This window comes from Eretmochelys imbricata, chromosome 19, assembly GCF_965152235.1.
Source record: "Eretmochelys imbricata isolate rEreImb1 chromosome 19, rEreImb1.hap1, whole genome shotgun sequence".
NCBI classification, from domain to species: domain Eukaryota; kingdom Metazoa; phylum Chordata; order Testudines; family Cheloniidae; genus Eretmochelys; species Eretmochelys imbricata.
The window spans coordinates 10877556-10894115 of NC_135590.1; the positions used below are offsets into that span (position 1 = coordinate 10877556).

Sequence of the window (16560 nt, forward strand, 5' to 3'; positions counted from 1 at the left end):
AGCTGGACTAACCAACACAACTGGATTTAAACAGTGCAAACTTCAGAAGACTTAACCTACTCACCCACACCACACCACACATTTACCTAAGCTTTGAATGAATGAATGAATTCCATCTAAACCAAGACCTGAAGAATCAGTCACATTTAAAATATGCCAGAAACATGGTTTGGTATTTATACATAAGGTTTTTTAAAATATTTGTCAACAAATGAATCAGTGATCACAAGAAGTGTTCTGAACTGTAAGCTTAAAAATTCATCTATTTTTGTTCATCTATTTGGTATGCAATACAATTCCTAGTAAAGTTGGTATAAAATTCTGCTTAACAGAATGTTATTAGTTAATCATTCCTACAATCTCCAATAGTGACAGCTCTGTATTTCTCAACAGTTCCATGTCTCTTTCCTTACTAAGGGCATGTCTACAGTACAAACTTAAATTGACTTAAGTTTGTAGTGTAAAGCCAACACACAGCCTCCGTAGTAATTAAGTTGGTTGTGCACCTCCACACCACACTCCTTGTGATGGTGGAGTGCGTCCTCACTAGCAGAGCTTGCATCAATGTAGACAGAAGTGCACTGTGGGTAGCTATCCCATAATACAACTCACCAGTCACTAGCTTGTTTTATTTTTAAATGTAGCATTCCAGATAAAGTAGCGCATTTTGTATCAGTTCTACTGCCTATAGCAGAGGTGGGAAAACTATGGCCCAGGGGCCACATCTGACCCTTCAGACATTTTAATCTGGCCCTTGAGCTCCCGGCAGGGTTCAGAGCTTGCCCCTCTCAGTGCATGCTGTGACTCTGCACAGCTCCCGGAAGCAGCGGACGTCCCCCCTCCGGCTCCTACATGTAAGGGCAGCCAGGGGGCTCCACATGCTGCCCCCGCCCCAAGCGCCGCAGCTCCCATTGGCCAGGAACCACGGCCAATGGGAGGTGCAAGGGCGGCGCCTGCGGACAGGGCAGTGTGCAGAGCTGCCTGGCCGTGCCCCCACACAGGAGCGGGGGGGGGGGCGGAGAAATGGGACATGCTGCTGCTTCTGGGAGCTGCTTGAGGTAAGTGCCATCCGAAGCCTGCACCCCATACCCCCACCCATGCCCTAGCCCAAAGCCCCCTCCCGCAGCTCTGAACTCTTTATTTCTGGCCCCACCCCAGTGCCTGCACCGTCAGCTGGAGCCCTCAACCCCCTCTCACCCTCCAACCCCCAATTTTGTGAGCATTCATGGCCCTCCATACAATTTCCAAACCAAGATGTGGCCCTCAGGCCAAAAGGTTTGCCCACCTCTGGCCTATAGCCTGCCTTACTCCAACTGTCTTCAATTTTTATTCTCTCATCTGTTTCCATTATTATGGGTTGTACTGTACACACTTCTGTAAATCAGGGCTTGAAAAGTTCACCAGAAATCTACTAGCAAAACCAGAATGAAATCTACTGGTAAATGGACAACACAGCTTTCCCAAACAGCAGCTGAGTTGTCGGTTTCACTGCTACTCACAGGGTTCTAAAGAAAAATAGTGAAACCAACCAGGGTCTTGTTAATTTTACTCTGCAACTGCTTGGAAAGAGTCTGGCTAGCAGCAGAAGTACTAGAACCATCTGTTTGCAAACTCAGGAAGTGGACAATAAAAACGTTAACCTTCCAAGGATGAACTGAATGTCATCTTCTTGGAACTCTCATCCATTCAGTGTGTCACTCTGTCCCCATAGAGCGTTGGCTGGGCTACATACTGAGGCTGATGATCCTGCTACAGCTTTGGCTTAGACGGTCTTTTAGCCCAAGTAGTAGGGGCTCATGTTTTAAGATCCAGAGGTCAATCGCTGCTGCTGACAACCCACCTAGGGGAGCGGCATTACAAGTGATGATTTGCATGGAGGATTTGAATGGGGTGGACTTCTTGTGAAGTTTGGGAGGAGCTTCCCCAAACCAGGGTTTTCTTTTTTTTTTTTAAGTTAAAAATATAAAAGCATCAATTCTGCAGCTGTGTCTGGCCTACCTTCACCAGCCAGATACAGCTTTGAACTTACTCATGAGTCAGTGAATGGATTTTCAAAGTCATGCTATTACTGTCTATTTTTAAAATTTGTAAATATTATGTAAGTCTGTAAAAGATTTTAGCAATACATTTTTACAAGAGGCCTGATATAAAGTTTAACCAAAATATAAGACAAAAACCCACACAAGAGTCAAAATAAAAGAAATGGATACAGAAATTCTACTGAACAGTAAGTCACAACAATGGACATTTTCATTCCAGTGGCTTCTAATAGCAACCAGCTCTGCAGCCATGTAGAACTGGTGCAAGAAAGTCATGGCTATTTTCCTTCCTCATTTGACAACCAGTTTGCGTAGGGGTGCACTCTGTTCCCCATAAAGCAACACAGCTTGTCTCAGTTCTACTGCAATGGGCCACCCTCATTTTCTGCTGGTCTCCCATATTTTTCTCCACTTTCAACTTTTCCTTCTCACAGGACTGCCCACTCTTCTGGGTGCTTTAAAAATGAAAGGATCACCAGGGGCTTTAAAAACTATAGCCCCATCTACACCAGGAATGTTTTTAAGAGCTTCCCATCATTGACAGTACCAGTTCTGCTCCACTTATGTTTGCAGTGTTGGATGCCCTAAAGAAAACAGGCTGCCAACATTTTTAACACCACATTGATCAGACCTTCTCTTAAGAGTTATACAACATGATGCTAAGAATGCCAATTGCCCCATCTGCGCTAGGACTTCCAGTGTTGCTAACACAGAGGGGAACTGAATCAGTGTTGGCACCCATGAAAACTTTTAGAAAAATTTCCCTATTGTAGACAGGGCCTTTAGGCCAAACTGTGACTAGTATGAGGAATTGTTGTAACTGACGCGCTCCAAAAGGTAAATGACTGTTCATATCCTGAAGCAGCAGCTTTAGTGCAGAACTATGTACTAATTCAGAACAACCTGAAGAATATCCCCAGGAACTAAACTGTGTGGATGTTACAGCTAGATCAGTTGATCCAACTACCCCACCATATTCAGCAGCTTCCTCCTAAGTCTCCTCTTGTAGAGGCCCAGAGGAATCAGAATTAAAGAAGATATTTTCCAGCATGCATTGCAGCAAACCCAGGGTCACACCCCAATCTGTTTCAAGCAGTACATGTATATCACACAGTACACCACTAATTGGGAGTATATTTGTACACATTCACACACCCACACATATATGTGAGATAGGGAAAGAGGGGAGAAGAATCAATTCTTTCACCACCAAAATGCAGCCACCTCTGGGGTGCGAAGGCGGCAGTCAGGCAGATAACCATTTCATACCAATGCTCCACAATTCCACTCACAAAAAACTTACACCAACAAAAACAGCCAGCTGCACAAACAGGCAAAGTTTTCACACAAGCAAGCGGGCACATTCACAGGTTTTGCGCGCACCTTTAAGGGGGCTCTTTGAAAACCCAGCAGCCAAGCATAGCACAAGCCTGCAAAGAAAAAAAAAATAATAATCTTCCACCCAAGCCATAAAAACAAAACCCCAAATCCGCTCCCAGGCCTTCTATCTACTTTAAGGTGCCCTATAAAACCCAGCACCCCATCATCTAAGCACGTCCCATGCAAGTCGGATCTACACAGCAGGGACCTTAAGGGGCTTCAGGGGGTCTTCCGCTCTCTGCCCGCCTCCGGTTAGAGGGGAAGACAGCAAAGCCCCTTAAAAGCTTGGTAGCTGGGCACCCTCCCATACACACCCCGCCCCCCAGCACAGGGGCGCCCCCCACAGGGCCAGGGCAGGTGCCCATGAATTTGGCAGCCGCTATTGGGGAGACTCTGTGGAAGTGTCACCCCAAGGCGGGGTGGGGGGGAGGCAGCCAGGCTCCCTCGCTCCCCGCGGGCAGGCCGAGCCCGCACCCCAGGCCAGGCCGGGGGAAAGGCCCTAGGGAGGCTCCGGCGCGGCAGCGGCACCCGGGGCTCACTATGTGGCAGGAAGCAGGACCTGCCCCACCCGCGCGGCTCCGTATCTGGCAGGGGCCTGGCTGCTGCCCTCGAGCAAAAGGGCCAGCGCGGGAGATGGTCGGCGTTGCCGACGCGCCCGCTCACTCACCCCGCTAGGCGGCCTCGCTTTCTCCGCCGGCTCCCTCCACTCACCACCACCGGGGCGGGCAGCCCCTACCGCCCGTCCGCCATTCCACAACTCCCCCTCCCTGCCCGGACTGAAACTCGCCCCGCCTCCCCGGCCGCCGGTCCGCTGCCCAATTGGCTCCCCACCTCGGCCCTTCGGCAGCTGATTGGCTTCCCGGCCGCGCCCGTCAAACTTGCTACGCAACTTGCGTACGCTCCCAGCGCAGCACGAGGACCCCACCCAAGCAAGACCCACAAAGAGAGTCAACAAGGTGGAACGTGCCATATGAGCGCTGGGGCGGGGGACGACACACACCATTGGATTAAACTGAACAAGATTTCCTGGAGGTCAATCAAATCTTTTGAATTAATACAATACTTTAAAGGTATTTCACGGTGATTAAGAGCAGTCGGAAAAGATTGTGCTTCCTGATTATTTTCCGAAACGCTTGGCCCGCCCCTTCCTGGACTCCTCCTCCTATGACTGCACTTGGTCTTTGCCCTTCTTCTCTATGGTGTGAGGCCCTCCGAGGAAGGTTCCACCTGTGGAAGCGGGGGTGTGTGTGCACATCAGCATGACTGGCCCATTTGAGAAACAGAGAAGGGGGGAGGGAAGGAGGAGATTCCAGTAGGGGGCAGGAACTTGCAGAGGGGTGGGAGAGGGCAGAGGAGGGAGGGGTGGCAAGGGTGGGCAGTAGTGTAGCAGTGGGTAAACTGAGGCCACGTCTCACTGGGGAATAGGGAGCTTAGGTTAGGTTAGTTTACCCACTTCATTTTTTCACACTACACCACCGATGGAGGGGTGGGACAGGGACAGACAGAGGATAGCAAAGGCTGGGAATAGCTGCGGTCCTGCGGGGGAGCCTCCCTTTTGCCCACAGCCTGGTGAGGGCCCTGCAGCTGGAGAAGGCGAGGGCCTGGGCTGAGATAGGGCGGGCAAGGGAGACTGTCGCAATCTGGAGATCCTGGGCAGAAGTAGCAATGGGGAAGGGGCTGGCAGAGATGATGGATCAGGAGGTGGCCCTACAATAGATGGTGAGGAAGCAGGAAGTGTTGAGGGGGTGGGGGGGTAGGCCCACCAAAGAATGGAGGAGGACCTGTGGGAGCTAAAGAGGGTTTTTAGGAGAAGACAGATGTGGTGGTAATAGGGGTGGCCATACAAGAGAGGGAAAGGAGCTCGCCTCTGGCACAAATGGAGATGGCCCTCCAAGGAGTGTGGGGGAAGCAGGGAAGGAGTTGCAAGAATTAGAGGGGACCCTGGTGGAAGGGGGAATGCAGGGAATGCCATAAAGAAGGAGGCCTGGTGAAGATGGGGCAGGCCATGGCAAACAGAGAGGAGCCCACAGGATTTTGTAGTCATGGGGAAGGCTGGGAAGGAGGTGACAGCTTTAGTTTGGTGGCCATCTGCCTCCTCCATTGCCCTTCCCCTCCACCCCACACCCCCAGGGAGCTTGTTCCAACTGTGCTGTGGAAGAGCAAAGATATGTTGTTAGAGAATTTAGGTTGTGTTGCTACTAAACAGAAAAAATGTCAGGAAGTAGAAATATTTTGTAGAGGGAAGGAAGCCCTTTTTTAAATGACATCTTGTATCGAGGTGGCATGCTGCATCCACAGCAACCAGGTGTTTGGGGAGCTGTCTCAATGCTTCATTAGTGGCATTTCTTTTTGGGGTGCAAGGCAAGACTTTTTGTTAAACCCTTTTGGAGACCCTAGCTCGACAGACCCAAATCCAGTGATATTTGGACTGTGCAAAGAAACTAGATATATTTGATCTAGTCCAGCTTTTGGCCCTGGTCCTGCAGGCTGATCCATGTGGATGAAGCCACTTTGACTTCAAGCCAATTTGCTTGCAGGCACAGAGGTCTGTCTGTGTGCATCTGATAGCAGGATTGGGGGCTTAGTCTCGGCTTCTAGCAGTTTCTGTTTCATTGGTGTCGGGAGATTTTCTCTCCCCAGTAAGGCCCAGGAATTCATTTGTAATATTCCGCTAGTAGCAGAGACAGCATAGTCCAGTTTGGCATCCCCTGGAAAGAACTAAATGAATCATCTCATTATAATATGTGAGTTGGGAAAAGACAATTTATACAGTAAAATGACTGGTTTCAGAGTAACAGCCGTGTTAGTCTGTCTTCGCAAAAAGAAAAGGAGTACTTGGGGCACTTTAGAGACTAACCAATTTATTTGAGCATAAGCTTTCGTGAGCTACAGCTCACTTCATCGGATGCATACTGTGGAAAGCGTAGAAGATCTTTTTATACACACAAAGCATGAAAAAATACCTCCCCCCACCCCACTCTCCTGCTGGTAATAGCTTATCTAAAGTGACCACTCTCCTTACAATGTGTACGATAATCAAGGTGGGCCATTTCCAGCACAAATCCAGGGTTTAACAAGAACATCTGGGGGGAGGTAGGGTAGGAAAAAACAAGGGGAAATAGGTTACCTTGCATAATGACTTAGCCACTCCCAGTCTCTATTCAAGCCTAAGTTAATTGTATCCAATTTGCAAATGAATTCCAATTCAACAGTCTCTCGCTGGAGTCTGGATTTTAAGTTTTTTTGTTGTAATATCGGAACTTTCATGTCTGTAATTGCGTGACCAGAGAGATTGAAGTGTTCTCCGACTGGTTTATGAATGTTATAATTCTTGACGTCTGATTTGTGTCCATTTATTCTTTTACGTAGAGACTGTCCAGTTTGACCAATGTACATGGCAGAGGGGCATTGCTGGCACATGATGGCATATATCACATTGGTGGATGTGCAGGTGAACGAGCCTCTGATAGTGTGGCTGATGTGATTAGGCCCTGTGATGGTGTCCTCTGAATAGATATGTGGGCACAGTTGGCAACGGGCTTTGTTGCAAGGATAAATTCCTGGGTTAGTGGTTCTGTTGTGTGGTTGCTGGTGAGTATTTGCTTCAGGTTGCGGTGCTGTCTGTAGGCAAGGACTGGCCTGTCTCCCAAGATTTGTGAGAGTGTTGGGTCATCCTTCAGGATAGGTTGTAGATCCTTAATAATGCGTTGGAGGGGTTTTACTTGGGGGCTGAAGGTGACGGCTAGTGGCGTTCTGTTATTTTCTTTGTTAGGCCTGTCCTGTAGTAAGTGACTTCTGGGAACTCTTCTGGCTCTATCAATCTGTTTCTTCCCTTACGCAGGTGGGTATTGTAGTTGTAAGAATGCTTGATAGAGTTCTTGTAGGTGTTTGTCTCTGTCTGAGGGGTTGGAGCAAATGCGGTTGTATCGCAGAGCTTGGCTGTAGACAATGGATCGTGTGGTGTGGTCAGGGTGAAAGCTGGAGGCATGTAGGTAGGAATAGCGGTCAGTAGGTTTCTGGTATAGGGTGGTGTTTATGTGACCATCGTTTGTTAGCACTGTAGTGTCCAAGAAGTGGATCTTGTGTGTACTGGACCAGGCTGAGGTTGATGGTGGGATGGAAATTGTTGAAATCATGGTGGAATTCCTCAAGGGCTTCTTTTCCATGGGTCCAGATGATGAAGATGTCATCAATATAGCGCAAGTAGAGTAGGGGCATTAGGGGAGGAGAGCTGAGGAAGCGTTGTTCAAAGTCAGCCATAAAATGTTGGCATACTGTGGGGCCATGCGGGTACCCATAGCAGTGCCGCTTATTTGAAGGTATACATTGTCCCCAAATGTAAAATAGTTATGGGTAAGGACAAAGTCACAAAGTTCAGCCACCAGGTTAGCCGTGACATTATCGGGGATAGTGTTCTTGACGGCTTGTAGTCCATCTTTGTGTGGAATGTTGGTGTAAAGGGCTTCTACATCCATACTGAATCATAGAATATCAGGGTTGGAAGGGACCTCAGGAGGTCATCTAGTCCAACCCCCCACTCAAAGCAGGACCAATCCCCAATTAAATCATCCCAGCCAAGGCTTTGTCAAGCCTGACCTTAAAGACTTCTAAGGAAAGAGATTCTACCACCTCCCTAGGTAACGCATTCCAGTGTTTCACCACCCTCCTAGTAAAAAAGAAGTTTTTCCTAATAGCCAACCTAAACCTCCCTCACTACAACTTGAGACCATTACTCCTTGTCCTGTCCTCTTCCACCACTGAGAATAGTCTAGAACCATCCTCTTTGGAACCACCTCTCAGATAGTTGAAAGCAGCTATCAAATCCCCCCTCATTCTTCTCTTCTGCAGACTAAACAATCCCAGTTCCCTCAGCCTCTCCTCATAAGTCATGTGTTCCAGACCCCTAATCGTTTTTGTTGCCCCTCGCTGGACTCTCTCCAATGTATCCACATCCTTCTTGTAGTGTGGGGCCCAAAACTGGACACAGTACTCCCGGTGAGGCCTCACCAATGTCGAATAGAGGGGAATGATCACGTCCCTCGATCTGCTGGCTATGCCCCTACTTATACATCCCAAAATGCCATTGGCCTTCTTGGCAACAAGGGCACACTGTTGACTCATATCCAGCTTCTTTTCCACTGTCACCCCCAGGTCCTTTTCCGCAGAACTGCTGCCTAGCCATTCAGTCCCGAGACTGTAGCGGTGCATTGGGTTTTTCCGTCCTAAGTGCAGGACCCTGCACTTATCCTTGTTGAACCTCATCAGATTTCTTTTGGCCCAATCCTCCAATTTGTCTAGGTCCCTTTGTATCCTATCCCTGCCCTCCAGCGTATCTACCACTCCTCCTAGTTTAGTATCATCCGCAAATTTGCTGAGGGTGCAATCCACACTATCCTCCAGATCATTTATGAAGATATTGAACAAAACCGGCCCCAGGACCGACCCTTGGGGCACTCCACTTGATACTGGCTGCCAACTGGACATGGAGCCATTGATCACTACCTGTTGAGCCCGACAATCTAGCCAACTTTCTACCCACCTTATAGTGCATTCATCCAGCCCATACTTCTTTAACTTGCTGACAAGAATACTGTGGGAGACCGTGCCAAAAGCTTTGCTAAAGTCAAGAAACAATACATCCACTGCTTTCCCAGAACCAGTAATCTCATCATAGAAGGTGATTAGATTAGTCAGGCATGACCTTCCCTTGGTGAATCCATGCTGACTGTTCCTGATCACTTTCCTCTCGTGTAAGTGTTTCAGGATTGATTCCTTGAGGACCTGCTCCATGATTTTTCTGGGGACTGAGGTGAGGCTGACTGGTCTGTAGTTCCCAGGATCCTCCTTCTTCCCTTTTTTAAAGATTGGCACTACATTAGCTTTTTTCCAGTCATCCGGGACTTTCCCCGTTCGCCATGAGTTTTCAAAGATAATGGCCAATGGCTCTGCAATCACAGCTGCCAATTCCTTTAGCAGTCTCGGATGCAACGTGTCCGGCCCCATGGACTTGTGCACGTCCAGCTTTTCTAAATAGTCCCTAACCGCCTCTTTCTCCACAGAGGGCTGGCCACCTACTCCCCATGCTGTGATGCCCAGCGCAGCAGTCTAGGAGCTGACCTTGTTCGTTAAGACAGAGGCAAAAAAAGCATTGAGTACATTAGCTTTTTCCATATCCTCTGTCACTAGGTTGCCTCCTTCATTCAGTAAGGGGCCCACACTTTCCTTGGCTTTCTTCTTGTTGCCAACATACCTGAAGAAACCCTTCTTGTTAGTGGCCAGGATGGTGTTACCAATATAAGAATTGAAAGGAAATAGACAACATAAGCAAGCTGTAAGCCTTACAGAAGCAGATGTGTTCACGGGCCCCAACCCTGCAAAGACTTATGCATGGTCATCTTTTCACACGTGAGCAGTCCCAGTAGAGCCAATGGGCATAAGTCATTGAAGAATCGGGGTCTGAGTGGAGGAACGACTGGACTGAGACGCAGGAGGCCTGAGATTCTATTCCCATGCTGCCACTGGCCTGCTGGGAGGCCTTGAGCACGTCACTGCTTCTCCCTGTGCCTCCGCCCCCCTACCTGTAAAATGGGTACAATGATACTGATGGCATTGGCAAAGCACTTTGGGCTCTAGTGATGACGCAGTATATGAAGGAGGCAGTAACAGTGCATGAAGATGTGCACTGCTACTTGAAACATGGATATCCCCTTCTCTGTCCAGCAATGGCATTCTCAAAGGAAAGAGAAGAAACAGGAACCAACAGCTTCCATCCGCATCACAAACTGCAGGTGTGGATAGTTGAATCAGAATTTAAAATATACACAATAGATGCACCATAGTATGGTACTTAACTCTTCTACCCATTCACTTATTACAATTTTTTTCCTGGCATACAATTTTGTTTTCTTCACTGACTCCTTATAGACTCAAGGTTCACACCTAAAATACACAGCTAGCTGGAAGAAGTAACGGACAGATGCACCCAATTAATACTGAATAAGACACGCATGTCCAGCCATTCAAAGTTAATAAAGTAATCAGATGTTAAACTACAGTTAACAAATCACTAAGTGCTATCCTCTAGCTTCCTGAGTGTTTTTTCAGTTGTGTTGCTTTGGTGCTGATTTGTATCAGTTGCAAAATGTTGTTGATAGTACAACATGCTGACATCAATACAGTCCTTCCGGAGCACAAGCGCCATCCTTGGGCCAGATTTTCTGGTTCACAGGGATGATGCTTTGCAAACTGGGTGTATTTCCTGATTCTCTGTTGACCCTGGTGCAGGGTAGAGCAACCTGGGGAGTGCTGTAACTAGAGCTAGCTTGGCAAGAAACCATCCACTAGTTCAGAATAGGGGGAGTGCACCATGGTCCAGCCACTCCTCCCTCCCTGTTCCTACATGCTCTTCCTTGCCCCTGCAGGGAGGATAGCACGGGACCTGACCGTGCTGGCTCTGCACTCACTTGGGACTCCCGCATACCAAGCAAGGGGGATGCAGCCAGTCTTCAGTCCCTTTGCACTGTATGAGCAGTACAAAGCGTATGTAGCAGGAGAGAGAATGTGCCCTGTTGTTCCCCCCCCGCATCTCTATATGGGCCCATGGCACATAGGACATGTATGAGGGAGTGAGAGAACCTGGATTTGTGCAGGAAATGGCCTAACTTCATTATCATGCACATTGTGTAAAGAGTTGTCACTTTGGATGGGCTATCACCAGCAGGAGAGTGAATTTGTGTGGGGGGGTGGAGGGTGAGAAAACCTGGATTTGTGCTGGAAATGGCCTAACCTGACGATTACTTTAGATAAGCTATTACCAGCAGGACAGTGGGGTGGGAGGAGGTATTGTTTCATATTCTCTGTGTATATATAAAGTCTGCTGCAGTTTCCACAATATGCATCTGATGAAGTGAGCTGTAGCTCACGAAAGCTCATGCTCAAATAAATTGGTTAGTCTCTAAGGTGCCACAAGGACTCCTTTTCTTTTTGCGAATACAGACTAACACGGCTGTTACTCTGAAACCTGTAAAGAAGCGGACTCACCCCTCCAGCTGGTCATTGGGGAATTAGCTCTTTCCAGCACAGAGCACCCTCTGCAAGCCAGTGATCCGCACAGCTCTGGCCCCCCTGTCCCTCACAGACCCCAGTGCCCCTTTCTCTGGGTTCTGCCCCCTGGCAGCACCCCACACTCTGCCTCTGGGTCTCCCCTTCCTGGGGGACCCCCAGCCCCCTATCCTCACCTTGCCTCAGTCTGGGCTACTGCCAGTCATCACCAAGCCCCCACTCCCTGGGGCAGACTGCAGCGTAAAGGCCACTCATCATAGGCAAGGGGGTTCGGACCTGTTGCCTTCCTCTGCGGGCCTTGGACCAGGCCCTACAGCCTGGGGAGTTGCCAGCCTGGAGCACCCCACTCAGCCTGCTCCTTCCCCAGCACTGCACCACCCTCAGTACCCTGTCAGCCAGGCCCTGCTCTCACCCGGCCTGGAGAGAGACTCCTGGGGCCCCTGGCTCACAGCCTTTTTATACAGGCCAGCTGGGGGCTTGATTGGGGCATGGCCCAGCTGCGGCTGCTTCCCCAATCAGCCAGCCCCAACCCCAGCCCTCTCCAGAGCTGCTTTTAACCCCTTCTATTTTAGGAGCAGGGTAGCCACCCCCCTACAGATACATTAATATTTCTATGCATTTCTCGCCGCTCCTGTCAATTCTTCCCCTCCTAGTGCGCAGCACCTTGGAAAGACAAGCCATCAGCAGCAAAGGCCAACAGTGGCTGAATGCTGCAGGAATCGGGGCAAGCGATCTCATCACTCAAGATCTCACCTGTCGCCATCAGCACCTGCTACAGAACGCTGCACCAGTGTGGCCTGACACCCATTGCTAGCACGCCTGGGCCCGCACGTATCCCACTTCCCTGAGCCTTTAAATATTCAACCCTGGCAACCTGGTTCCGCCCCGTCTTCCCTCTTTGACCTGTTCAAACAGCTACACTCTTCTCCTGGAGAAACCACCCTTGAAATCAGTAGGCACGCTCCACCCCTTGCCAACACCCCTCCACCTCTCTCCTGTGGTAACAAGCTTGCACAGCTCTAAGGCATGGACCTGGGCCACATCTCCTATAGGAAGGCTTTGGAGGGTTATCACCTCCAGGTTTTCTATGTGGCCAGTCAGCCGTTCCCTTGAAGAGGATTTGCCTCCATTGATAGCTGTCACAGTCCCAAGGGAACCCTGTGATCAGTATCTGCCCTGCAACCTTTATTGCTCGGCTGTGTGAGAGACTCTCTGTTTATAACCCCTGAATAATATCTGCTGAACTGCAATATCCAAAACAAAAGTGATTGATACCCCCTGACACTCTGTAAGAGATGTGGTCGCCTGCCAATTGCCTTCCTGTATTTTCTGAATGTAAATGATTCTCCAGCTCAACTGCCATACAGACGGCCAAAGTGACCAGAAGAACAGTCCTACGCCGGCCGTAGCTGTGGCTAGGCATCTTTTCAGCTATTTTGCTTGTGCCGTCTTTTTTTACAATGGGAGAATCTAATGCTCCTATAAGAGGCGGAGAACGCCAGTCAATGCCCTGGGAAGGTGTATTACAGGCTTTTCCACAACATACTGTCCTATGGATGAGCCTCAGACTGACTCGTAGGGCCCTTTTTATCCCACGCCTTGACCCTTCCTGAGCACAGGCTATCATGCTACATTAAACCAGTGTGTTGTGTCTGCTAATGTCATTGTGAACCATTGAAGGGGACTAGGAGACGCTTGTCCAAATGGTGTCTTCTGTCCATTGAGATCCTTGGACTAACGGAGCTTGGATGAAACCAGGACACATCATCCCTTGTGACCTAACTCAGGTCTTGGAAAGAGAATGCTAATGCATTAACTCACTGCACCATCAAACTGCCATTTGTGAAGCACTGACTACATGATTGAACTGTACAGAACAGAGTAAGACACGGTCTCTGCCCCACACTGTGAAAGGAACCCGACACAAGGCGTGAACCCACACTGCTGAGCTCAGAGCCAAGATACCTTGCAACTGTGGTTTGGTTCTGCAAATAATGATCTCATGGGTTCACGCCTCTCTTACATGCTGGCTGATGCTTGCATCAGTGAATTTAGTAATGCTCCTGGCAAAGCGTAGAGGGCAGGAGAAAAAGTTCCAAGTCACAGTGCTAACCTGGAACAAAACTGAAGGGATATGGCGACAGTGTCAAGTAACCCCAGGCAACGAGTAGGTTGACCTTGTCCGTGAAGAAAGAGCAGTGGTTTGGCACTCTGTGGGTTTGGGGTGGATAGGAAACACTACAAAGAACAAGGCTTAGAGTGCTTGGATTTGGGGGGTTCACCTGTGCAGTGTGTCTGGGAGGATTCTGCTTCTGTTTCTTGTTCTAAGTTGCAGGGCATGTTTATAAGGAGCTTGCTAGTGTCACTGGGAGCCCTCTCAGACAATTAACATTGTTCAGTCTTTAAAATGGGCTAAGCCCAGGGGCTCATTCTTGCAGGATACTCAGTGATACTTGTCAGGAGGAAGGATCGGCTCATGATTAAGTCTTGGGCCTGGCAACCAAGAGGACCTGGAGTTTATTCCAGCACTGAGTCTCACATCCTCACAGGTATTTAGGCTCCTGACTTCCACTGAATGGAAGTTAAGAGCCTAAATATCTTAGAAGGGTAGAGTGTTGTTATTACGTTATAGAATGAGCAGGAAGGGAGGGAGGTTCTGGCAACATCCCAGTGCCCAAAGCAAAGGAGCAGGCCCTCTGCATGTCAACAAGTCATTCCACCCCATTCCTGTAAGGGTATGAGTGCGAACCGGCTGGTGCTTCCATTGAATCAAAAGAGCCCCGACGTTCAGATGAAATCCACAAAGACCCCTGGGTCTTAAGACCTGACCTGGTCTTAACACCTAAGAGTACAGAGGAGCAATAACAACCTCACAGTTAAGGTGTCAGCAAGTTTTCTCTTTAATTCTTAAGCGCTTAGCTTTGGAATGGAGGTGCAGGAGCAGCCCTTTCTTCTCTTTCTCCCCCCCCCCATAGCTGGCTGTGGTTTTTCTCCCAACAGGGACCCGAGCCAGTGCTGGTGAAGGGCAGTTACAGGAACACGGTGACATTTACTAATCAGCTCTAACCTTAGATCCACACACACACTGTCTCGCTTGCTGTCTTGTCTCCATGGAGACACAGCAACCTTTGCTCACTAGTTAATGGTATCTGGGAACAGACACCACCCTTCCTCCCAATACCCTCTCCCGCACACCCGGAGGAAATGGGAACTTGCCCACTGCAGGAAAACCTGTCTCTTTCCTGCAGGACAATTTGCTTCTGAGACTGGGGAGGAAGATGCCCTGTTTGCATTGCTAATAGAGAAGCAAGCAGAACGGGGCCCTGCGTGTGTGACTGGGGGGAGGAGGGGGCGGGGGACTAGTGCTAGTTATGGTGGAGCCTCACAATAGTTTAATAGATGGAGAGATCATCTTATTCTCCACAGACCCGCCAAGAAAACATATTCAAGGTTTTTTTCTGTATTGCAGTAGTGATAAGGGTCTCTGTCCATAGAGTACAATGGTGTCCTTGGCAGGGTTCTACATTGCTAGGCAGGGCAAAATTTGTGCAGTTCATGGCTCTCTGGTGGATGTCCTTCCCTCCTCCTTTCTGCAGCTGACACACGCAATCATCCAGCCCCGAGGGTCACCCGGGCTTGATTATTTAACAGCAGATTTCGGGGTCGGTGCCAATGAAATCAGCCAAGCATCCCGAGAGGTTAGGGTGACCCAGATGCCTCGGTTTCCTGAAGTTATAGTCACACATACCAAAAAAAATCCTCATGTATTTAATACCGACATGACTGAGTGACCTGGGGGGCCTGCTACGGCAGCAGGAAAGTCAGAGCACAAAGCAGGAACTCTGCTGTACACAACTTCCTGGGACAAATGCAGTGAGTTCCAACCGCAAGGGGGGCCAGGAGCATGCTCCCTTCCCAGAAGTGCCCTGCTCTCATCTATTCTGTTCTGCAATTAACATGGGAAAGATGCCCATTACCTGCTACCAGATAATGACTATGATTAGGCGTATCTCTGCAGCCAGCCGAGATCTAAATGGTTTTGCGCACTCCAGCAGAATTTGCAGTTGCAAAAAAACCAAGAGCAATAAAGTGTAAATAAAAGACTAAAGAAAATAGTGTTGTCCACCACAAAAGAATGCGAGCAGAACCAGCTCTAATGACATTTTATAGCACCATTCGGTGCTAGTGGTCAGAGCCTTGGGAGGGATGAAGCAAAATAACTGGATGCAAACAGACCCAAACCTGTTCGCCCAAAATTCGAAGCTGAACTTTACTTTGGCAATTCCAAAAATGTGAATAGCCTTCCTCCCCCACCCCCCTTGTTTTTAAAAATCATTTACAAATTTGCACTCCCTGGTTCTGGACAGAAACAGATGAGCTGAAATAAAATGAGACGGGCATGTCGTCAGGACAGCCTAACCCAAGTCATAGGAGTTGCTGTCTCAAGAGAGAGCCAGCTCTCATGGGATCTCCAGCCCACTTTGTAGACGGCATGTGGGTGCAGCAGTGCTCACAGGGCCAGATGAGTCTTTGTGGAACGTTTCTGCATCATTAAATATAGATGTTGGCTGGAAGTCTGAAAGGCGCCAACAGGAGTTAGGTGCCCAGGTCTAACTGAATCCGAGTGTGAACTGGGCACCGACCTCCTTTACTCTGAAAATCCCAGATGATCTTAACAGCACCAGGCCGACAGGCTGCCGGTCCCTGCAACAGTTGCAGATTCCGTGCCTCTCGCTTCCATTTGGCAAACGCACTTGTTGATGCATCCAGGCTAGAATGGCTCCCCCAACAACAGAGCACTGGCAATTCATCTCCCTTCCTTCCCAGGTCTGCTGTGGCCATTTCAGTGGCTTTTGGAAGTGGGGGGCCAACACAAACAGCAGCCAGAAGCACTGCTGTACCTTCTCCCATGAGGCATCAGCTCAGCTTCTTATTGCCTGCACTGCCAGGTCTGGGTGCCCGGCACGCTCCTTGCTTCATCAGGAAGGACGTGAGCTGGACACTCAGGCTCTTGCGTGTGCTCAAGGCCAGAGCAGTGGTTAGATGGTCTTGTGGGACAAGGTATTTGGAAGCTCAGCAC

The 16560-nt window shown here is 49.1% G+C and overlaps 1 protein-coding gene across 5 annotated transcripts in view; it reads right to left on the minus strand.

Annotated features, from left to right (window-relative positions):
- WASF2 (WASP family member 2) overlaps positions 1 to 4177 on the minus strand; it is a 39630-nt gene extending 35453 nt beyond the window's left edge. The window contains exons 1-2 of one of the 5 annotated variants that reach the window (XM_077837756.1): positions 4087 to 4146; positions 3423 to 3469 (exon numbers count right to left, since the gene is read on the minus strand). The gene's annotated coding sequence lies outside the window, so the exon portion shown is untranslated. Of the gene's footprint in view, positions 1 to 3422; positions 3470 to 4086 lie in introns of those variants that run through there. The other 4 variants (XM_077837752.1, XM_077837755.1, XM_077837753.1 and 1 more) reach the window with 4 other exon arrangements.
- Positions 4178 to 16560: the final 12383 nt, after the last annotated feature.